The sequence below is a fragment of the Carlito syrichta genome, unplaced genomic scaffold (genome assembly GCF_000164805.1).
Source record: "Carlito syrichta isolate Samal-C Ts95f unplaced genomic scaffold, Tarsius_syrichta-2.0.1 Scaffold284669, whole genome shotgun sequence".
Classification (NCBI taxonomy): Eukaryota; Metazoa; Chordata; class Mammalia; order Primates; family Tarsiidae; genus Carlito; species Carlito syrichta.
In genome coordinates, this window is record NW_007228765.1 from 1 (window position 1) to 7,531 (window position 7,531).

Consider the following 7,531-nt stretch of genomic DNA (forward strand, 5'->3'; position numbering starts at 1 on the left):
TTTTTTGATTTATTGTAGAGATGAGGTCTCGCTGCCCAGGCGGGTCTCGAACCCGCGGGGTCAGGCAATCCACTCACCTCAGCCTCCCAAAGGCGCAGGATTACAGGCTGAGCCACTCAGCTCGGCTTGTTACTTTTTAATGACAGCCATCCTGAGCAGTGTGAGATAGTACCTCATTGCAGTCTTCATTTGCATTTCCTCTGATGATAATTGGTGCTGAGCACTTTTTTCATGTTTGCTGCCTGCTTTATGTCTTCTTTTGACAAGTGTCTGTACATGTCATTTTCCCAAATTTTATAATGGTTTATTTCCCCCCTGTCAATTTTTTTGAGTTTCTCATACATCCTGGTGGTTAGTGCTTTGTTGAATACACAACTTGCCAACATGTCGTCCCATTCTGTGACTTGTTTGTCTATTCTCTTGATGGTCACGTTTGCTGTGGAAATATTTTTGAGCTTGATAAGGTCCCACTTGTCAATTTCAGTATTTTGCTGCATTTGCTCCTGAGAACTCAGCCATGAATTCGTTGCCCAGGTATCAGGTTGACAGTAGCTTCATAGAATGAGCTAGGGATAAATTTTTCCTTCTTGATTGCCCGGAATACTTTCAACGGGATTGGTATCAGCTCTTCCTTTTATGACTGACTGAAACTAGCTGAGAAACCATCCGGCTAAGGACTTTTGTTGGTGGGCAGGTCTTTTAGAACTGAGTTGCCTTGTTGGGTTTTTATTGGTCTTTGTAGAGGTTCAATTTCTTCCTGTTTCAACCTCAGGTGGTTATGCGATGCCAGAAATTCCTCCATTTCTCCTAGATTTTCTCGTGTGTTTACATAAGATGATGGTAATTATCTCTGAAAAACTTTAGCATTTTTTCAGCGTCACTTGTGACATCACCATTTTCTTTTCCTTTCTTTTTTTTTTCCCCCTTTTTTATTTATTCATTGATTGATTGATTTTTGGTCTGTCTGTCCATAGGGTCAGTCAACCTTATTTATCCTTTCAAGGAGCCACCTTTATGCCTTGTGAAGTCTCTGGTTTTTTTTTATTCTGTTTTATTCAATTGTGCCTTCATTTCAGTAATTTCAATTTTCCCACCAAATGTAGAAATCAATTGTTCTCACCTTTCCACCCTTCTTAGATGTGATGTTGGCTGTTTACTTGAGATTCCTCTATTTTCTTGATATGTGTGTGTAATGTTACATTTTTCTTTGTCAGCAGTGCTTTCATGATATTCTAGAGATTTCAATATGTTGTGTCTTTGTTTTCATTTTTTTCCTGGATTATGTTTATTTCTGCCTTGATTTTTGTGTTAAACCCAAAGTCATTCACCAGCATGTTGCTTAATGTCTGTGTGTTTGTGTATTTAGGAGGGTTGCTGTTAGTGATCGTATTTATTGTTAGTCTGCTGTGGTCAGAGAGAATGCCTGGTATCATTTCCTCTTTTGGAAGTTGTTCACGCTTGATCTATGGCTGATAATGAGGTCAATCATGGAATACATTGCATCCTGCCGTCAATGATGATCACCAGCTCGCCCTTTCTCTTATGTCTGGAGCTATATTTTCCCCCCAAAAACCATCAATACACCCTATCCGAATGCTATATTAAGCAGAGCTTTCTGTGTCTATCATCAACAACAGCCTCAATGATTGACGGATACTCTGTGTTCTTCTAGGCTCTCCCAAGAACGACCTATATGCAGAAAATACAAGGATACTACATCAGGTGAGGTGAAGCCTGCCTTTCTTTGCCTGAAACACAAATGTTGCTTTCTTTGTTTCTCTTTTACAATTGACTTCACATAGGAGAAAACCTCTGTGTGCATTATAAATGTGAAATACTCTCTTGTGAAACAGTGGAAGAAGCGACTCAGGATTTGATACCTGATACAAAAGAACTTTCACATGTGGCAGCATGAGGTTATCAACTTTACCTAGGGCCCTATTCCTTGGAAGCCATGTCTTCTTGGAATATGCATTTTGTAGCTAAATGGACCAAGGCAATTCATTCTTAAGGAAATGCTCTTGTCTTTCCAGTGCTGTATGCTACCATTGTTTGGATGCCTTTGATTTGTTCACAGGCATCCGTGTGCAAACGATCCACAACACGATGTAATCACCATAATGTTTTGTTTCTGTATTGCAGATGTGTTCTCAACAACTCTCCGGTAAGTATTGTATAATCTCCTGTTGAGAATGAAAAATTGGAATGCTAGGAAAGGTATGGCGTCCTTGCTTCAATTTGGAGAGCCACCCTGATCCTAGGTTTCTGATGGGAATAAGCAATTGAAGTTGGTTTTGAAAGAGAGAATGAATTCTTAGGAATCAAATTTGGCCCAGTTTCTGCATCTCATGAAAGCATTTGTGCTTCCTAGGGTGACACTGTCTTGTGGGCTTGAGGATTGGGGGAATCCTGTGTGACTCTGCATCACGTCATGTCAGTACATGTCTTTCTGTACCTATGAGGCTGCTTATTATCTCAGCGAAGTATTCCCATTTACACAGCACACTTGCCAGTGGCAACAGCTAAGAAATTGAATCATCACCATGGCTGACTTAATATACTTTACCTCCTTCAACTCTCATCAGAGCCACAGTTTGGGTTTGGTTGATTATTTATCCCTTCTGCTTAATGGGGCACTCTGAGGTTCCAATGTGAGTGCCCTGATCTCTCAAGTTTCCAAATGAACAGGAAAGCATGACCCGAGGTGCGTTGTACAATGCTCATGCTCTCAGCTACTGACAAGCACTTATCCTTCATCTTGGGATAGTAGTCACCACGATGGGAGTTTAGCATACTCACAGAAGTCTTAAGGACTAAGCCTAAGGTTTCTCAGACACTGCCTATTTTTTCAAAGTGGCAACAGTGGTCACTTCCAGCATAGTAAGAGGTCAGCTTTCCCATAGCCCAGCATGGACATTATTGTGAAAAACACAAACCCCCAAATCTTTCAGGTCAGTTTACAGATTTTAAGAAGTGTGGGGGACCACATAGGATAATATGCCTGACTTCTCTCCATTAGGAAGTAGTTTTCCTCAGCAGCTGGCCAGCAAGTATGAATTGGTGATGTATTTTAGTGTGTTTTATAATAAGCCCCACAGTGTTCAAATCCTGCCAGCTTATAATGGCAAGGAGAATGATACATAATCACCCGTTGCAACACTTGATTCACTGCCTAGTTTCCATCCTCTTTGGCAACTTGCTGAAATGTCTGGACTAAGGTCCATCAGCAATCGCTCCCAGTCTCTCCCCATGATGAACAATCTAACTGCCGACTGGCTAGTGTGTCCTGTACAGCCACCAGCCCAGTGGAAATGAAATATTGCTTAAAGCAAGTATAAATCTCTTAAAACAGAGAAGTGCAGTCGCAGCATGATCCTTAAGGATGTGAAGAGGCAAATTTAGCTGGACCTTAAGCCAGACAGAAGGCACAAGAAAACCGTTGGTGAATCACATTGTATAGTTGAAGACCTTTTGCAGACTGACTACTTCTTGGTACATTAGGTGGACTTTAGCCACTAAGTAGAGAACTGTCTCCCTTTTTTATAGCATTCTCCTCTCCTTCGCCATCTATCATCTGCTCAGGATGATGCCCTAGTATTGGTTAAGTCCATGTTTTTTAATCAACCACCTGCATATTCCGTATCAAGCAAAGCATCCTTGTTGTTTCTAATCCCCAAGTATCAGGGTACAGACCATTTCTCTGTTTCTTCCTGGATTCTTCTGAGGATGAAGTAGAGGTATCTCCAGAATAAGAAGTAGGAACACCTTTCTTTGTCATAAGGAGAAATATTGCTTTCCTTGTTATTTTCTTTTCAGTGAAATTTAGATATAAAAATACAATTATGTACATTATTTTTGACACGTATACTTCTCTTAGTGGGGTGCTGCTGAGTGGCCTTCTCTTACTAGCTCCTACCCGACACACTGCAACATTTTTAAATGACAGCATCCATTAACACCCTAATGTAACGGCATTTCGTTTCGGCATTTCGTTCAGCATATACATTTCTCTGTGAATTAGGAATTATGTAATTTTCCATCCAAACCACTTTAAAGGGAAAATCTGCAGAAATATTTTGTCTTTTCTCTAAATGTCCTTCTTGTTCTGGGGGAGTTTCACTTTTGACTCAACCAATAGTTTTCTAGTCATCTAGAAATAGTAGACCTCTGTGTGTTCCACAGCATGATTTACTTACACTGTTTTCTTTTACCTAATTGCAGATGTCAACCTGTGCAGGGGTTGATGGTATGTATCCTGAATTAGTTCACTTGCTGAGGAGCAAAGTTGCGACTTTAGCGTATAGAACCAGATTCTGGATCTCTGTTGGGAAGGAAGGAACTTTGGGGATCTTCCCATGAAAGAAAAATGATTTTTGCAAGACCAGAGAGTACCCTATGAATGCCACCCAAGCAGGTTCTGTGTGGCTTAATTTACGAATATTGGAGGATTTTCTGGCCATCTTACTCTTGTTGGTTTTATGGTTTCAAAACACAGTGGTCTGAGGGCATTCTATGCAGGCTTTCCATTCTTTTAAAATTAGTTAGAATGTGTTTTCAAGCCAGGCTGGGTGGCTCAGCCTGTAATCCCGTGCCTTTGGGAGGCTGAGGTGAGTGGATTGCCTGAGGCCCCGGGTTCAAGACCTGCCTGGGCTGCGAGACCTCATCTCTACAATAAATCAAAGAATCAGCCGGGTGTTTTAGCGCATGCCTGTAATTCCAGCTACTTGGAAGGATCACTGGAGCCCAACAGGTTGAGGCTGCGGTGGCCGGGAGTGGCCAGTGCACTCCAGTCTGGGTGACAGAGTAAGACTCCGACTTAAAAAAAAAGAATGTGTTTTCAGGGGGCCTTCCGGCAAGATGGAGACAGGAATGTTTGGACTATGGGAGTCTCCATGAAGGTGAGTGTCCATAGGAGGCTTTCCTTTTCCACAGGTGGCTGCTGCTCCCACCACTGATAGACTGCTCTTCAGTCAGCCACGCAGGGTCCACGCAATGCTGCTGCTGCTGCTGCTGCCACCTGCCCCTCCCTCGCACAGGATGGCCTTTGGCTAACAGCCCAAAGAGCTCCGGGCTCCCTCCCTGGCTGCACCACCGACCTGCCCAGGGACATCCCATGCCAGGCCAACTTGCAGAGCCAAACTGTCTCGCAATTTCTGTATGCCTTCAGCTACAATGGCCTTCAGCTTCATGGGAAAATAAAATAAAATAACAAAAAGCAAGCAACCAAAATCAAGCTGGGCAGGCAAATCTGATCAAATTAACCTCTTGGTTTCTGACACATAAATATCTACTTATTCACATCTGTGCTGATGGAGAATAGAACTCTAGAGTCAGTCTGAGGCCCAGCTGCACCGCCTACCAGCTCTGTTAACTTCAGAAAATTATTTGGCTCTCTGAGCCTCAGTTTTCTTATCTTTAAGTTCTTGTTCTCCTTTTCTTTCTTTTCCCCATAACCTACTGGAGACTCAGTTCCCTGCCTAGATCATTCTTTGCGTGAGCTGAGCCCAGTCAAATCAACTCCATCAGCTGTCTTGTTCCAGTGCTGAGCTTGGGGCTGGTGGGGGTGGGGGCCAGGGGGCAACATAGGAGCAGAAATAGGACATGGCTCCTACCCTCAAGGAACTCATCCTGTTTTGTTAGGAAGCAAGTCCATGAAATAAACTTGCACAAAACTGCTAGAAGGAATTAACCAGAGAAGACAGGATACACAGAAGATACAAAATGCTAAGTAATATTATTATATGATGCCAAACCTCTGGTGTAGGTAAAGCTCATATCTATCTTATTCACATCACACTACATTATTTGAAAAGTGCTTGTCCAGGAGCTGTCTTAGTTGATTCTCACGGGCAATTCTGTCGAGTAGGAAAGTTGAGTACTATCATTGTCTTTATTATTATTATTACCATCGTTGCCATTTTACAGAAGAAGCTCAGAGAGGTTAAGGTAATTAAGGTCATATTGCTAAGAGGCAAAAGAACTGGGATTTATATCCTGGTATTTGAGGGCTCCAGAAACAGAGAACAAATGTTAGCTGGGCATGGTGGTGCACATCTGTAGACCCAAATACTCAGGAGGCTGACACAGGAGGTTGACTTGAGCCCAGGCATTTAATCATGCCACTTACATTACAGCCTGAGTGACAGAGTGAGACTCCATGTCTAAAAAAATTTTTTAATGTAATTTAAACAGAGAGAATATATTTTATCTGAAGTTACCAGAGAAGATTCCTTAAAGGAGCTAGGGGTTGAGGTGAATCCTAAAGTCCAGGAGGGATATAAATGCTCAGAACAGGAGGACAAACCAGGTCGAGGCCAGGGACAGAGGGGGAAAGGATGGGAGGTGATGATAATAAGCAAGGTGTGTACAGGAACAGGAGCCTGACCTACTTGGAGCAGAAGGAAGAAAGAATCAGAGGCTCTATCAAAGTACAGATTACAAACAGGGGACCCACCAGCCAAATGGGAGGACCCACAGGTAAGCTGAAGAGTATATACATCTGGATTTTTCCTGACTATAAAAACTGTTGTGCAAAGGTTTTTATCTTGACTAGTCAGACGTAGCAATGCTGGGCTTCTACTTGTATTCCTTCTTGAAAGGATCGGCTAGAGGCCCCGCCCTGTCTGGCCACTCCCAGGTACCCAGGAGTGTTACCTCCAGAGCCATGATGACACAGACTTTGGAGTCTCATTGATCTCACTTTACATACCTGCTCTGCTCCCTGCCTTTGTGACTGATGTTCATAAATTATTTAACCCTGCTCAATCACAGCTTCCTCATCTGTAAAATGGGGATCGTAGTAGAACCAATCTCTTAGAGCTGCTGTGAGAATAAAATGCATTAAGAATATGGAAGGTGCCCAGCATGGAGCCCGGAAAGTGGCTGACACGACCTAGACATTTGCCACCACTGCTGCTGCTCATGTTGAAAGATGTGGAGCGAAGGGACTTTTTTCACCTCAGACAGAGACGTGTCGACATTGTGGTGACCGTGGAGCAGTGGGGCCACCCAGATTTGACCCTCAGGGTGAATCCTTATGACTCCATAAAGAAGGTGAAAGAAAATCCGGAAAAGTTGGGGCTACTCAGGACAGCAGCATCTGTCCTTCCAGGCGCCCAGTGGCAAGAGGCAGCAGCTCAACAGTCGCTGCTCCCCGGCCAGTTACAGGATCTTCTCTGACATCCACGTCTGTCTGCTGGAAACTGTCTTCCCCAAGATCCAGGTCTTCATGCAGAATCCTGATGGCGGGAACGACGCCTATGCCATCGACCCCAGCAGCTTCATCCTGGTCTGAAACAGCAGATCAAAGACAAGCAGGGACTGCCTAAGAGGCTACAGCAGCTGGAGTTCCAGTGCCAAGTCCTGCAGGACTGGCTGGATCTGGGGTGCTATGGCATCAAAGACAGCGACACACTCATCCTCTCTATTTCCAGCCAGCTAGTGTCCTTTGGAAACTCCTCTGCATTTCTGCGGTCCAATTTAGAACCCATCCTATCAACCACTCCTTCCCATTATCTGCTGGGGAGGCCCC

The 7,531-nt window shown here is 43.6% G+C and overlaps 1 long non-coding RNA gene across 1 annotated transcript; it reads left to right on the plus strand.

Annotated features, from left to right (window-relative positions):
- Nucleotides 1–1,659: 1,659 nt before the first annotated feature.
- Nucleotides 1,660–5,229, plus strand: LOC103254555. The gene is made up of 4 exons (XR_503966.2): nucleotides 1,660–1,722; nucleotides 2,143–2,164; nucleotides 4,222–4,246; nucleotides 4,933–5,229. It is a non-coding gene; the product is annotated as an uncharacterized LOC103254555 (long non-coding RNA).
- The last annotated feature ends 2,302 nt before the right edge of the window (nucleotides 5,230–7,531 follow it).